Raw genomic sequence first — 17,611 nt, forward strand, 5'->3', positions numbered from 1 at the left:
TATCTACCACTTCTCCCAGGTTAGTGTTTGTCCACGCCATCCTCCAGATCATTCATAAAGATATTGAACAAAACCGGCCCAAGGACAGATCCTTGGGGCATTCCACTTGATACCAGCTGCCAACTAGACAAGGAGCAATTGATCACTACCCATTGAGCCCAATGATCTAGCTAGTTTCTATCCACCTTATAGTTCATTCATCCAGCCCATACTTCTTTAACTTGCTGGCAAGAATACTGTGGGAGACCATATCAAAAGCTTTGCTAAAGTCAAGGAATAACACATCCACTGCTTTCCCCTCATCCACAGAGCTAGTTATCTTGTCATAGAAGGCAATTAGGTTGGTCAGGCATGACTTGCCCTTGGTGAATCCATGCTGACTGTTCCTGATCACTTTCCTCTCCTCTAAGTGCTTCAGAATTGATTCCTTGAGGACCTGCTCCATGATTTTTCCAGGGACTGAGGTGAGGCTGACTGGCCTGTAGTTCCCTGGATCCTCCTTCTTCCCTTTTTTAAAGATGGGCACTACATTAGCCTTTTTCCAGTCTTCTGGGAACTCCCCCAATCGCCATGAGTTTTCAAAGATAATGGCCAATGGCTCTGCAATCACATCCGCCAACTCCTTTAGCACCCTCGGATGCAATGCATCCGGTCCCATGGACTTGTGCTTGTCAAGCTTTTCTAAATAGTCCTGAACCACTTCTTTCTCTACAGAGGGCTGGTCACCTCCTCCCCATGCTGTGTTGCCCAGTGCAGCAGCCTGGGAGCTGACCTTGTTTGTGAAGACAGAGGCAAAAAAGCATTGAGTACATTAGCTTTTTCCTCATCCTCTCTCACGAGGTTGCCTCCCTCATTCAGTAAGGGGGCCACACTTTCCTTGGCTTTCTTCTTGTTGCTACCATACCTGAAGAAATCCTTCTTGTTACTCTTAACATCTCTTGCTAGGTGCAACTCCAAGGGTGATCTGGCCTTCCTGATTTCACTCCTGCACTCCTGAGCAATATTTTTATACTCCTCCCTGGTCATTTGTTCAATCATAGATTTTAAGGTCAGAAAGGACCATTATGATCATCTAGTCTGACCTCCTGCACAACGCAGGCCACAGAATCTCACCCACAACCTCCTGTAACAAACCCCTAACTTATGTCTGAGCTGTTGAAGTCCTCAAATCATGGTTTAAAGACTTCAAGGTGCAGAAAATCCTCCAGCAAGTGACCCATGCCCCACGCTGCAGAGGAAGGTGAAAAACCCCCTTGGCCTCTGCCAATCTGCCCTGGAGAAAAATTCCTTCCCGACCCCAAATATGGCAATCAGCTAAACCCTGAGCATGTTGGCAAGACTCACCAGCCAGACACCCAGGAAAGAATTCTCTGTAGTAACTCAAATCCCACCCCATCTAACATCCCATCACAGGCCATTGGGCATATCTACCGCTAATATTTGAAGATAGCCTAATTTTGGCAATTAAATTATCTCATCATATCATCTCCTTCATAAACTTATCAAGCTTAGTCTTGAAGCCAGATATGTCATTTTCCCCCACTGCTTCCCTTGGAAGGCTGTTCCAGAACTTTACTCCTCTGATGGTTAGAAACCTTCGTCTAATTTCAAGTCTAAACTTCCTGATGCCCAGTTTATATCCATTTGTTCTTGTGTCCACATTGGTATTGAGCTTAAATAATTCTTCTCCATCCCTGATATTTATCCCTCTGATATATTTATAGAGAGCAATCATATCTCCTCTCAGCCTTCTTCTGGTAAGGCTGAACAAGCCAAGCTCTTTGAGTCTCCTTTCATAAGACAGGTTTTCCATTCCTCAGATCATCCTAGTAGCCATTCTCTGTACCTGTTCCAGTTTGAATTCATCTTTCTTAAACATGGGAGACCAGAACTGCACACAGTGTTCCAGAAGAGGTCTCACCAGTGCCTTGTATAACAGTACTAACACCTCCTTATCTCTACTGGAAATACCTCGCCTGATGCATCCCAAGACAGCATTAGCTTTTTTCACGGCCATATCACATTGGCAGCTCATAGTCATCCTGTGATCAACCAATACACCGACATCCTTCTCTTCTGTTACTTCCAAGTGATGCGTCCCCGTTTATAACAAAAATTCTTGTTATTAATCCTTAAATGTATGACCTTGCACTTTTCACTATTAAATTTCATCCTATTACTATTACTCCAGTTTACAAGGTCATCCAGATCTTCTTGTACGTTATCCCAGTCCTTCTCTGTATTGGCAATACCTCCCAGCTTTGTGTCATCCACAAACTTTATTAGCACATTCCCACTTTTTGTGCCAAGGTCAGTAATAATAAGATTGGTCCCAAAACCGATCCTTGAGGAACTCCATTATTAACCTCCTTCCAGCCTGACAGGTCACCTTTCAGTGTGATCCACTTTACACACTGATCCAGTGTGTAGTCTCCCCCTTTAACCAGTTCCTTATCGACCTTTCAATTTTCATATTGATCCCCATCTTTTCCAATGTAGCTAATAATTCTCCATGTAGAACTGAATCAAATGCCTTACTGAAATCGAGGTAAATTAGATCCACTGCGTTCTCTTGTCTAAAAAATTTGTTACCTTCTCAAAGAAGAAGATCAGGTTGGTTTGACACGATCTACCTTTTGTAAAGCAATATTGTATTTTGTCCAATTTCCACTTCTTGTAAGCTTCTTTTTTGTGTTTAAGATCAGCAAGAATTTCACTGTTAAGCCAAGCTGGTCGCCTACCATTTTTACTATTCTTTCTACACATCAGGATGGTTTGTTCCTGCACCCTCAATAAGGATTCTTTAAAATACAGACAGCTCTCCTGGACTCCTTTCCCCCTCACGTTATTCTCCCAGGGGATCCCGCCAATCAGTTCCCTGAGGGAGTCAAAGTCTGATTTTCTGAAGTCCAGGGTCTGTATTCTGCTGCTCTCTTTTCTTCCTTGTGTCAGGATCCTGAACTCTACCAACTCATGGTCACTGCCTCCCAGGTTCCCATCCACTTTTGCTTCCCCTACTACCGTAATTCTTCTCGGTTTGTGAGCAGCAGGTCAAGAAGAGCTCTGCCCCAATTGGTTTCTCCAGCACATGCACCAGAAAATTGTCCCTACACTTCCTGGATTGTCTGTGCACTGCTGTATTGCTCTCCCAGCAGACATCAGGGTGATTGACGTCTCCCATGAGGGAGTCTCTACAATGGAGGAATGCTCGTATTTACATTTGTCCAAATGTTAAGACACTCAGTTTGTGATGGGCAGAAAAGATTTTGTCTTAATTACTTTTGGTTTCAGTTTAGCTTGCAGGTGCAAAGAAAGCATTCTCTTCATTCGGAGTAGTTCATTCAACCTTTAGAAGCTGATTGGGAGCTGAGGAAACAGGAAAGCTTTTTTTTTCCTGGCATTCACATTTTCTAACAATGAAATAAATAATCTTAATAAATGTATATTAAGATATATAACTGCTTAAATAAATGTGTCTAGATATAGTGTATCCTTATGGTTAGCAAAAGTAATACCAAATGTAGTACAAAGGCTATTTTTAGTTGCAAATCAACATATTTTAATAGCTATACCAATTAATGAGGAAAATAACTAAAAAGTACAAAGGTAAAAAGATCATTGTTATTTAAGTCAACATTTCCTGCTTCCTGATTTAAATCACTCCAATTTAGAGCACTTCACTCTGATTTTCATGCTTATCTGTGTAGGGGACAGCATGCAGTTTAGTTGTATCTGTGTCAGTCCCAGCATATTAGAGATGCAAGGTGGGTGAGGTAATCAGAAGTTGGTCCAATAAAAGATATTACCTCACCCCACCTTATCTCTCAGAGATTGTAAATATTTCTTTGGAATGAAGAGGTTGCCAATGTTATCCATGCTTCTGTCACCTCAGGCTTAGACTTTGCAATATGTTCTATTTGGGACTACACTTTACAGTGAAGCTGGCACAGACTACAGTAGCCCATTTATTAAGTAATTTACCTCAGTGGCAGTGTGTCTCTGGGATCAGAACTGGCTGCCTGCTAGAATATAAGGTATTGGTCTTGACATATTATGTATGGCTTGGGATCTGCTTAGTTGACAAACCACAGGAACTTGGGCCAGAAACTCCTTGATATAAAAGGTTTCAGAGTAACAGCCGTGTTAGTCTGTATTCGCAAAAAGAAAAGGAGTACTTGTGGCACCTTAGAGACTAACCAATTTATTAGAGCATAAGCTTTCGTGAGCTACAGCTCACTTCATCAGATGCATATCGTGGAAACTGCAGCAGACTTTATATATACACAGAGAATATGAACCAATACCTCCTCCCACCCCACTGTACTGCTGGTAATAGCTTATCTATTAGGAGAGTGAATTTGTGGGGGGGGGGGTGGAGGGTGAGAAAACCTGGATTTGTGCTGGAAATGGCCCACCTGATGATCACTTTAGATAAGCTATTACCAGCAGTACAGTGGGGTGGGAGGAGGTATTGGTTCATATTCTCTGTGTATATATAAAGTCTGCTGCAGTTTCCACGATATGCATCTGATGAAGTGAGCTGTAGCTCACGAAAGCTTATGCTCTAATAAATTGGTTAGTCTCTAAGGTGCCACAAGTACTCCTTTTTTTATATATAAAAGGGCTTCCGGAGGAGCCCTGAAGCTTTTGAACTTACTTTCTACTTGGTCCAAAACAGCTTGAATATGTTGACCTTCAGGGTATAGTCTATTTACCTACTCCCTGGGGTTGGAGGAGGGTGAGGGTAGGGGCTCAATGTTTGTATGAGGGTGGAGGAAGTATTGTTGAGTATGAATTTTACTGTATATGCTGTTGCCAGCATGTGAGTACGAAGTAGCTACTGCCTTTACTTTTTATCTGATTGTATTTTTCTAATCCAAGGGAAAGTGCCTAGAGCCAGGGGTAAGCACCTTTTTGTACCTTGCTGTAAATCTAAATAAGAAAGTAAGTTGACTTTCTCCAGTGGGTCCCACTGTACACTGTCATCCACAGTAAAACCCTTGGAAAAGAACACCTTGCTATTACTATTTATTATTGAAGAAAGGAAGGGAATGAAGAGGCATAAAGTCATTACAAGCTGCTAAATTTTCATTTTTAAGAAAATTGACTTTAAATTAGATCTATCTGCAGTTCTTTTTCATAATTTTGTTACAATACTAGGCAGTTAATATGAGGCAGGTATAATATGAAATAACTATCAGTTTTATGGTTATGGAGTTGGTTAACTATTGGTATGGGTTCTTGCTACTCACAAAATTATCAAATATAATAAATGTAACTGCATCATTTATAGCTTTTTCAACAAATCTGCAGCTGATTTGACTTTGGGTAAGTACCAATTCCAGGTATTTGGTTTTCTGTCAAATACTAAAATTCAATATTGGGTATAGCTTCTTGTATTAACTCTAGGGTAAAAAGATGAAAAGGAAGAAGCAGACACTTTAATTAGGAGCTCAAAGCAAAAATGTGATCAACCTATCTTGACATTACCAATTAAGAATAGGCACCCATCACCCTTAGGATGTCTCTTTTCTCCTGATTTCCATTCCAGGGATTCCAAAACCTATTTTAATCTATATCTTCCCACACAACACTTCAGCGATGTTTCCTGAACAGAGTCACACAAATAGCAGCACATGATGTTGTCCTAAAGGCAATAATAATGAGTAGATTAAATATGCACAGTTATGGAATCAGCATTAAACAGCCCTGCTGGCAGAGTTAGTGTCAGTACCCAGCATAAAGCTCCCATTGTGTAGCAGCTACAACTATGAAATCGAAGGACATAGTTGTCAAGGGGTGGGAGCCACATGTCATACGAGATAACTGTTTTGTCTAACAAGCTTGCAACGTGCCCCTTTGGGTATCTCACTGTTGTCCTTAATTTATTTCTGTGCACAGTATCAAGGATGATTTTTTTTAAAGTTGTAAGTGGCCCATTTGAGCTTGATTTACAAAAGTATTTAAGGCACCTAAAAATGCAGATACAGATTTACAAATATGCCTAAGCAAGTTCCTTTCATATTCAAGGGGAGTTAGGAGCCTAACTCACTTAGGTGCCAACTATGATTTACAAAAGCACCTATATGCATTTTAGGTGCCTAAAACTTTGTAATGCTGGCCCTTCATGGTCAATCTATTGGTCATCAACCAACCCCACACCTTCTCAACTTTTTGCTGTACCAAAATTTACCAAATTTGGTACCAAATTTTAAATAATTAGAACTAAGTCTGGAAACGCTGGCCTAAAATTTTCAAAAGTGACTTGTGATTTTGGCTGCTTCAGCTGTTGGGTGCCCAACCTGAGACATCTGAAAGAAGTCTATTTTTCAGAAACCTTTGAGCACTTACTTTACCTTCTGAAAATCAGCTTGTTTAAAGGATCTCAAGTTCCAAACATAAAAACTGAATCACTCAAAATCACTGGTCATTTTGGAAAATATAGGTCACTTTATACTTTTTATATGTTGTAAGTTGCTGCGCACTCAAATGAGTCACAATGGCAGCACTGGGTATCTTTCAATTTCTGCAGAACAGCTAGAGTGCGGACAAAGTTTCTTTCCCCCTGCCCATCCACATGTTGCCTTGTGGCAACTTTGTGTTGAAGCCAAGGAACCAAAGCTATGAGTAGTTTAGTTCCCAGGCCCATTCATTTCTCTGTTTCTCTGGTGAGGTTCATTTGTCCTGGAGATAAAAAGTAATGTGAGGATTGGTGTGCTGCTTCTTTAAAACTGCAGCAGGAGGCCAAGTAGGAAGGATGCTGGCTAGAGCAAATTTTTCGACAAAACTTTTTTTCATCAGAAAATACTGATTTATCAAAACCAAAGTGGCTTACAAGAAAGGGATGGGTTCAACTAATTTCTCATTTAGAAAAGGTAGGTTTAGAATTTTTTTAAAATGCCCCTTTTTGAAAAAAAAAATCTGTTTTTTCAGTTTCAAATGGCTTTTCAGTTCTAAATTTAAACTAATTATTGACTATCTATATATATATTTATTGAAAAAGTCCAAATCTAAAAAATGTTTTGGAATGATCAAAACATTATAAAATTATCAAAAAAAAGTTCAATTGACTGAACCTGAATTGAATTGAATTTAAAAAAATTATGGTCAGATGGCAATTTTCAAAATTTTATCTTTTCATCCTGAATCATGATTGAAAAACATTATGAAAGCTTGATAATTTTCACAGGATGGGAAAAACGGTTTTCCTCCCAGCCCTAGTGCAGCTGAAAGTTGTGGTAATTAGCCTCTAGTACACACTGGGGGCAGTGCAGAGCCATACCACAGAGGACTTGGGGAAAGGACTGTCTCTCTGGAACATAGGGGGAATGTATACTCTACTAGCGCTTCATCTGGTGCCACCTGCTTCCACCTCTGCAGCTGATCAGTTCTGCAGGCCAAGGGAAGGAAAAGCATGGCCTCATCTCCTCCCTATCCCCTTTGGGAAGATCCGCACCACCAAGAGTGCACATAGGGAGTAGTCTCTGCAATCCACTAACCTCAGGGACTACAACTGTCCATGGCCTCTGCATGCATCGAGTAGGAGAAAATAATTTAGTTCCAGTGAATATGTGCAGTTGCTCTTTGAAGTAATACTGCACTTTAAACCAAAATGAAAAATATTTTTTTTCCTCTCTGAAATAGTGTTGATGGAAAGAAGTGTATATTCCACTGCTGAGGGGTTTCTTAGTTTTTCATGATGAAAGCTATAACTAGCATAAAACTTCCTTCACTGGTCACATATTTTCAAATACTCTTGTTTTAGAGCAGATTTTAACAGTATGTATTAGCATGAAATCCAATAATGGTAGCATTTATGAGATAGTCCACACTGAATATAGGATTTTTCTCATATTTGATAATGTACTGAGTAAAAACATCCCATTTCCATAATCAGTATATGACTATGAAGGCACTTTTAGTGAAGATCAAAGAGAACTTTGTTTTCTTCCTAGCTATATCTAAACTGTTTATGTGAAGTTGTGATTAGCTGTTTCACTGCTTTTTCAAAGTTGAATTCTGTTAAAATGAGGCAGCTGACAGACAAAAATTAATCTAGAACTCAAAATCTAAACCACAGCTTGACTTCAAAACCTGATCCAAAAAGTTATCCAGATACTTAATGAGGAACTAATAGCACTGGTTTGAACCAAGTGTAATGCAAGCAATGTCTATGTGAGATTCTCCACAGAGCTCTAGTAAACATCTCTGTTCTGATCTGCAAGACCTAGCTTTTCTCAGTCCTGGGAGCTTTTTGAGCAGAGATTGCTAACGGTGCAAGTTATAAGCCTGATCTTATAAGAGGACTGTGGTGCTTCAACTTGCAATAGCTTCAGTGAGAATTGAGATCCCAGTACCTCACTGGATTAGGCTACCTTTTTCACTTTTGAACTAATACCAGGAACTGCAACTGTGGGCATGTCTACACTTACCTCTGGAGCAATCGATCCAGTAGGGGTCGCTAGTGAAGATGTGATAAATCAACCACCAAGCATCTCCCGTCGACTCCAGTACTCCATCAGAGCGAGAAGCGTAGGTGGTGTTGATGGGGGAGCATCAGCAGTTGACCTACTGCAGTGAAGACACCATGGTAAGTAAATCTAAGTACGTCAACTTCAGCTACATTATTCATGTAGCTGAAGTTGCGTAACTTAGATCAACGCCCCCCCAGCCCCCAGTGTAGACCAGGCCTATGTCACCAAGTCACTCAAGTACTAAAGAATGAGTTGTGCACTGACTTGTTCTGTGACCTATTCCCATTATCACTTAAATAGGATGTATCTATAGTTTTCAAAACATATAATAGACATTTTACTTTTATATAGTCATTTTATGATGATATGGATGACAAAGAAAAGAGGAACTGCTGGAAAACACCACCCATTAATTTAGCAAGTACAACAGAACTTCACAGTTACAAAGACCAGAGTTACGAACTGACCAGTCAACCATACACCTCATTTGGAACCAGAAGTATGAAGTCAGGCAGCCACAGAAACAACAACAAAAAAGCAAATACACTCCAGTCCTTTGTCAAACATAAACTACTAAAAAAATAAAGGGAAAGCAGCATTTTTCTTCTGCATAGTAAAGTTTCAAAGCTGTATTAAGTCAATGTTCATTTATAAACTTCCAAAAGTGCAACCGTAACGTTCTGTTCAGAGTTACGAACATTTCAGAGTTACGAATAACCTCTATTGCAGAAGTGTTTGTAACTCTGAGGTTCAACTGCAAAACTTTTGCAATATGTAGGCCACAGCCTGTTGTGCTTTTCAACTTTAGTTTGAAATTGCCCCAAATCTTATGTAAACCATTTTTGTACTTCTTTTCATACTACAATAATCCAGCGTTTATTTTTTGTTCCATTTAGATCTATTAAACAAGCAGTTTAGCCTCTGTCCCATATTATAGGCTCCTCTACTATCACATACTAGTCTGCTGTCCAAATACAAACAAAGTATGAACAAGTTAATTTTGTTTATCCATTTGTTTTGTTTTGAACATTCTAAGACCTAAGCCTTTCATGGCAATTACAAAAATCACTGTTTTGTAACCATGTGTACATGATACAAATTTTTTCTACTTTTATTTTCTGTATCCTGATTTATATTATATCCAGTTGGTTGTTTACACATCCATCAGGGAATGTGGGGATTATTTTGAATATAAAAAAACATGCTTATTTTTCTTAGCAAAAATGTTCAACAAAATCCCTGAAATTACATACATCCTAAAAATCAATTAATTCATGTCAGGACTAAAAGCACTCAAGGACTTTCTGTAAAAAAACAGCTGATGATACAACAGCAATATATTTCATGGAGTGAAGTTATGGCAATCCATGTCTATGTAAATATAACATTCAAAAAAACTATGCTAAAAGATTGTTAAAGCTGCCAACTCAATCAATCAAAAGTTAGGAATTGCTAAAATTAAGGTTGCCCATGAAACCTTACAAAGGGGGAGAAGCTAATTGGATGAGAATCCAAGAAAAGGGGACTGTGATTCCGTGAGGTGGAAAGAATGGGGACAGGGAGCAAGAACCTGGGCCAACTGGGAAGAGACCAGGACTAGGAACAGGGGTGGAGCCACTGGCACTGGATGGAAGTGGAGACTTGGACTTGGATGGGGACCCTGGATGGGAAGAGTGGGACAGCAATGAGAAGTCTTAGGAGTGGAGACTGGAACTGGTTAAATGAGGATACTGGGATTGGGACAAGTAGCCAGGATGGAGAAAAGACAGAACTGGGAAAGGGATCCATTGTGGGCAATGGATAGAAGGGGCATCTCTTGCAAAGTCCTCTGTGTCAGCTCCCACAGCTCCCTCCAATTCATTATGTATAAAGAAAGTCTTTACCCATCAGAGTTGCGGATCTGGAAAAATACCACCAGTAGCAAGCCTTTGGAGCTAGTATGCATTGATTTCCTGGTTTTAGATGAGGACTGGAAGAATGTGGGACACTTTAGTAGGGACTGACCATTTCAACCCATATGCCCAGTCATAGTCAGATACGGAATAGAAGGCCACTACAATTGTTTGACTGTTGAAGGTGAAACACTTTTAAGTATATGGATTTCCAGCTTTGATACAATTGGACCAAGGAAGAGACTTTGAGAGTTCTAGTGATTATTAAACCTAAAAAGTTACCCTAAGCTCAACTGTGAAAAGTACCTGAAGGTTCATAAGATGTCAAAAATGCCTATGACTTTTTTGTCTGCCTGAGAATTAACCACGGAAAATAGGTCAATTTGTTTTCAGTAAATAAATGTTGCGAACGGGTGCAAGAAAACCGGACATAATACCTGAATTAATCCAAACAAAAATCACCTACTGCTATAAGTCAAGTACTATGGTGGTCATACTTAGTCAACAAGAAAATGTGGGAACACAGCTACCTATGCCAATTTTAGCCTTACAGAAATGGATTTAATTGTTGGACAAGATAATGAGGATAAAATATGCCATTCACTTTTACTTTTTTTTGGGAGTTGTCAAAAAGAGACTTTGGAGAAAAAAAAAAAGAACCATTTTCCTCCGCCTTATCCCTGGACCTACCAGCATTGCAATTCATGTCAACTCATTTCAACTTTCTTGCCATTAAGGCAGAAGGAGCGGACCAAGCTAAGGGACTCTCTTCCTAAAAGAAAGGCCAGTTGGCCTTGCTTTTGTTTAAGAAATTTTGTTTTCACCTGTGAGTGCTGAAAGTAAACATATTATCATGACATCCACTCCTCAGCCCATAAACAGGGATATCTAATTGCCTGCACCGTGCAGGCATCTAAGCTCCTGTACTCTTTTCCCTTCCCTTGTTGTGTTGCTTTCTATCCTCCCCCATTCTTCTTCCTTTCCTATCTTTCATTCTCTTGGCTTTTCATTGAGTCCTGAAATCACCTATGCTGCATTCATCCAAGCCTGCTTTGTCTAAGGAGAAAGAATCCAAGCAGATGATGTCCCTGACCAGAACGTGAACCAAGTCCAAGCAGCAGGTGTCATGGTTGACTTGCCAGCCAAAGCATCCACTCATAACTAACTGGTTGTCCGGTGTTCCAAAAACATCAACAAAAGCTTCATTTCACCTATCTTTTCTATTGTGTCTTTCCTCCATCTTGTGTCTATCTGTTAAAAACAGGTAAGTTAATGTCTTTCATACATCAGGACTAAAAAAAAAAATAAACCTTTTCTTTTCATCAAAGAAAGATTGTTAGTAAAAATAAGAGACACTGATATTTTAACTCCAAAAGGAGACAGACTTTCTTAGGGTCTGTCTAAGTTTGTTTTGCATAATCACTCAATTACAGTTGCAGTATAAATGCTTGATTTAATTCCTTGGTGTGTGTGTGTGTGTTTAAATCATCAAACTTTCAACTTGAATGAATGCTTCTGAGTGTTTGCCAAGTAATGTTGTAAAACCAAGGCCTCTGTAGAAAACAACCCCAAACCTATCTGTCATTGTTTAATGTTGGACAGTGAGAGAGTTTATAAACACCTTTAACTCTTTAAGCCTTGATGATCAATATCAATACAACATTTCCACCTTTTGAAATAGGTACTTAATATTGTGTGCATTAGTCTAGGACAACCCCTTATCCTAAGCCAGAACAATTTAATCGGACTCTTTAGAATGTGTTGTACTTTATGCTCTTACCTGAAACTTGAAGTGAGATGGAGTTGATAAGATTAATAGATAATAAAAGGCTGTTCAAGATAGTGCAATCCAAACCAGTGATAGGTTGTCACCAACTGCCCTGTAACCCTTGGTGCTTTAAATTCTCTGTTGCTGTGTCTCACAGCCTGGATACCAATAGCCGGCAGACAAGCCTAAGATTTCCTGATTGTCTGTGTGCTGTGCAACCCTGGTTTAGCACTCGGACCACTTTATGCCTATAACATACCCTTGGTTCCTACTTGCAGGGTGACCCCCCGCCCCCCAGTGACTCCCAGTCCCAAATTTCCCAAAATAGCCTGTCCTGGAATGTCTAGTCCTCTCCTGGAATACTCAGAGAATTAATAAGGTTTGTTGCTCCTTTAAGGAGACAAAAGCATAGCTTCTGACTTTAGCTGGAGATAAGAATCACTTCAAACACAGGGTTGGTTTAGATTAAAATTGAAATAAGTTTATTAACAAAGAGATAGGTTTTAAGTGTATTCAGATACAAGGGATAAGGACAAAACGGTAACAAAAAGAAAAGGAGTACTTGTGGCACCTTAGAGACTAACCAATTTATTTGAGCATGAGCTTTCGTGAGCTATAGCTCACTTCATCGGATGCATACCGTGGAAACTGCAGAAGACATTATATACACACAGAGACCATGAAACAATACCTCCTCCCACCCCACTGTCCTGCTGGTAATAGCTTATCTAAAGTGATCATCAAGTTGGGCCATTTCCAGCACAAATCCAGGTTTTCTCACCCTCCGCCCCCCCCCCCCCACACACACACACAAACTCATTCTCCTGCTAGTAATAGCCCATCCAAAGTGATCACTCTCTTCACAATGTGTATGATAATCAAGGTGGGCCATTTCCTGCACAAATACAGGTTCTCTCACTCCCTCACCCCCCTCCAAAAACCACACACACAAACTCGCTCTCCTGCTGGTAATAGCTTATCCAAAGTGACCACTCTCCTTACAATGTGCATGATAATCAAGGTGGGCCATTTCCAGCACAAATCCAGGTTTTCTCACCCCCCCACCCCCATACACACACAAACTCACTCTCCTGCTGGTAATAGCTCATCCAAAGTGACCACTCTCCCTACAATGTGCATGATAATCAAGGTGGGCCATGTCCAGCACAAATCCAGGCTTTCTCACCCCTCCCCCTTTTTTCCCGGGGACACACACACACACATACACACACCCCAGACGTTCTGGTTAAACTTGGATTTAAACTTGGAGAGTGGTCAGTTTGGATGAGCTATTGCCAGCAGGAGAGTGAGTTTGTGTGTGTGGTTTTCGGAGTGAGAGAACCTGGATTTATGCAGGAAATGGCCCACCTTGATTATCATACACATTTGGGAAGAGAGTGATCACTTTGAATGGGCTATTACCAGCAGGAGAGTGAGTTTGTGTGGGGGGAGGCCGAGGGTGAGAAAACCTGGATTTGTGCTGGAAATGGCCCAACTTGATGATCACTTTAGATAAGCTATTACCAGCAGGACAGTGGGGTGGGAGGAGGTATTGTTTCATGGTCTCTGTGTGTATATAATGTCTTCTGCAGTTTCCACGGTATGCATCTGATGAAGTGAGCTATAGCTCACGAAAGCTCATGCTCAAATAAATTGGTTAGTCTCTAAGGTGCCACAAGTACTCCTTTTCTTTTTGCGAATACAGACTAATACGGCTGTTTCTCTGAAACCTGTCAAAATGGTAACAAGTAAATAAAAGTAAAAATATGCTTTCCAATGGCTAAGACTTAACAACCTGCAGCCTTGCTACAAGGTAGATTTTTCACCCATCTTTTTTCCAAATATGGCTAACTTTCTTTCAGTCAGGACTTCCACAGAAGTACAAAATGCTGGTTTCCTTTATCTTTCTAGGTGAAAGATCTTTGCCTAAGCAGGTTTCTCACTCTTATTTACTTCCCAGAGACTTTAACCTCTTGGCTGAAGGACTCGTGTTTCTCAGCTTGCAAGAGCTCTGGCCCCTTGTGTCTGCCTAGTGATGAATGCCAAGATAGTTTCTTCTTTCTATTATATTTTCCCAAACTCACTCAAGATTCTGGATATCTCAAGATTCTGGATAACCTCAAGCTTTTCTTCCCCTGCTGATTCGTATGTAAATGGAGCTTCCATTGTTTTGATTCCACAGTGCTACCTTCCCTCCCCCTTGTCTGAGGCAAAACCTGTTTCTCCTTGTGTTTGGTCACAGACTTTAGAACATAGTATTACTGAGTAACTCCTCATATAATGTTAATGCATACATTTCACAATTATATTAATTACCTCTGTGTCATTCGCTTTCAGAAAAGACCTCATTCTGTGCACTTCTATAATACAATAATATTGTATACCATCAGTTGATTCAATTATTTATTGTTTGAGGTTCAGACAGGTGGGTGTCTAGTAAACCACTGAAATAAAGTTAAAGTAAGACAGTTTCTTTTCTCCTTCTCGGAAGAGATGCCATGTGGTCTGGTGAAGATTTCATGCAGATTCTGCCTCCACTGGTGATAGCTGAGTTGTTACCTCCTCTCCTTGTTAACTTGATGGTTTTGTTTAGTTTTTAGGTAAATGTACCTTCAGTGTCTCTGCCTGATGACCAGCCATTCCTTTGTCTAGGATAGACTGGGCTTAGGCATTGCTTGACAAACACATTTCAAGAACATGGTTCTGGCACATATCCATAACTCTTTGTTCACACCCCGTACATATATCACCCAGTAATATTAATGATCAGTGAGATGTTAGTTTTTCAATGATGTATTACATGGCACCTTCTGGATATATATAATGACAACAGCACTAGGTTTAGTGAGTATGTCAGGCTGACACAGAGTATTGAACCACCAATGGGCCTCTGTGTCACAGATAGCAAGAGTCACAGAGTCAAAGCTTTCACACTAACAATGGCTAAATTGTGGTACAATGTAGTGGGGCGGTCACGCAGCTCTGGCTCGGAAAGAGTTAAAAGCCGGCCCTTGGATAGGGACGGGGCTGAAAGCAGCCAAGGGAGGCTGATTCGGTAGGCAGCCACAGGTGGGGCCATACCCAATTAGAGTCCAGCTGGCCCTGATAAAAGGGCTGGGAGCTAGGCAGGGGGAGTCTCACTGCAGTGGTAGAGTGGGAAGGACCTGGCTGCTGGCTAGAGAGGGGTATCTCAAATAGAGCAGTGCTTGGAATGGACAGGCAGAGCTGGAGAACTCTGGCCAGGTGACTCCCCACGCTGAGGCCAGGCTAAAAGGGCCTGTGGTGGTACTAAGGCTGCAGGGGTGCAGCCAGGCCAGAAGAAGGCAGCAGGTCCAAACCCCCTTGCCAATGATGAGTGGCCATTTCAGTTTGCCTCTGAGAAAAGGGGCTAGATGAGAACTGGCAGTTGGTCACTGAGACAAGGTGGGCTTTGGGGTTCCCCAGGGAGGGGAGGATCCCTTAGTGTGGGGGCACTACTGCGGGGCAGTACCCCAGAGAAGGGGCACTGTGGGCCGGGAGGGACGTGGGGCCTGAACTAAAGGGTGGTATTAGAAAAAGAAAGAAGTAGGCGGCAGCAAGGTGACACTGGCCAGCAGGAGGCTCTCCGAAGCTGGAAGAGCTAATTCCCAGACCAACCAGCAGGAGGCATCATGCCAGTGAGTGCTCCGCCATGTTACATACAGAAATAGAAAAGAGGTCAGTATGAGATAACTGGAAGAGAGAGAAGAGCAACAAGAGGAGGTATTCAGAAAGTGGGTTTCATAGGATGTACATCTCTATAGAATCAAGTCCAAGGTCCATGATATAGGCAGAAGTAAGGAGGATTTTAAAAAGAGGGAGGACAGATTTGATCTTGCTTATGAAATAAATTCTGAGTTGTCTGAGGAAGGAGATTTGGTGGTTTGGCTTCATTGTGTGTGGAAGAAGGTGGAGAGAGGCATTCAGCAGACCCTGCAGTCTGACCATCAGGGATTTAGTGAAACTACAGAGAAGGAAGAGGCAATAATTAACACAAGAGTAAAAGAAGGCAGGCAAAGGCAGTGGTATGCCTGGGCAATATTGCTGATGTGTTTGTAGGCTGATTTACAGACCTAGAAGGTTTGAGAAGAGAGAGAACTTTTACTCAAGGGTGAAGCCAAAGTTAAAGAGAAGTGAAACAAATGGAAGGCCCTAAGGTCCACTTGCCTAAGGGTATGTCTACACTACGAAATTAGGTCAATTTTATAGAAGTTGATTTTTTGGAAGCAGTTTTATACAGTCGATTGTGTGCGTCCCCACTAAGTGCAGTAAGTCGGCAGAGTGCGTCCACAGTACCGTGGCTAGCGTCGACTTTTGGAGCAGTGCACGGTGGGTAGCTATCCCACAGTTCCCAGAGTCTCCAACTGCCCACTGGAATTCTGGGTTAAGCTCCCAATGCCTGATGGGGCAAAAACATTGTTGCGGGTGGTTTTGGGTACATGTCATCAGTCCCCCCCCACACTCTGTGAAAGCAACATCAGACAATCATTTTGCGGCTTTTTTCCTGGGTTAACAGCGCAGATGGTATAGCACTGCAAGTGGGAGCTCGCTTAGCTCACCGTCACCACTGCTGTTGCAGGAAAGTCTACTGTGGGGGCTGCTGTGATCCAAGTAGCCAATGCAATCATTGACGTCTGTTATCAAGGGTAGTGACTCTGGAAAATGTGCTGGCCTTTTTAGATTTTAGGTGCATCATATTCTTGTCCTTTGTTGCTGGTGAAGAAATCATGCAGCCGTACATTCCACATGTAACAGCTCCAGGGATCTTGCTCTTTTGTCTTGGCCACACAGCAGCAGCTCATGGGTGCTTTCGCATCAATGGTGAATGGCTCCACTGCTTCCACTGCAACTCTGCTCTCCTGATCTGCTGTACGGTGCAGTAGGACTGCCAGCCATTCTCATCAATGGTGTTTTGCTTGCTCCACCACTTCCGCTGCAATTCTGCTATCCTGATCTCCTGCGAGCTGGAGGCTTTTGCCTCAGGCTGCTCTCCCAGCTGGCAGGACCTACCCCAGCCTACCCCTTGCTCCCACGGCTCATGAAGCCTGGAGAGTAGTAAGGAGCAGTTCAACTATAGGCTGAGCAAGTGCAGAATGGTGGTAGAATGTGTCTTTGGACGTTTAAAAGCTCGCTGGTGCTGTTGGTCAGACCTCAGCACAACCAACGTTCCCATTGTTATTGCTGCTTGCTGTGTGTTCCATAATATCTGTCAAAGTAAGGGGGAGACATTTATGGCAGGGTGGGAGGTTGAGGCAAATCGCCCAGCGTCCAATTTTGCGCAGCCAGACACCAATTAGAAGAGCACAGCAAGGCATGCTGCGCATCACAGAGACTTTGAAACCAGTTTCATGACTGGCCAGGCTATGGTGTGACAGTTGTGTGTGTTTCTCCTTGATGCAAAGCCGCCCCCTTTGTTGATTTTAATTCCCTTTAAGCCAACCACCCTTCCCCCTTCGAAA

This window comes from Lepidochelys olivacea (genome assembly GCF_965140295.1).
Source record: "Lepidochelys olivacea isolate rLepOli2 genome assembly, chromosome: 3".
Classification (NCBI taxonomy): domain Eukaryota; kingdom Metazoa; phylum Chordata; order Testudines; family Cheloniidae; genus Lepidochelys; species Lepidochelys olivacea.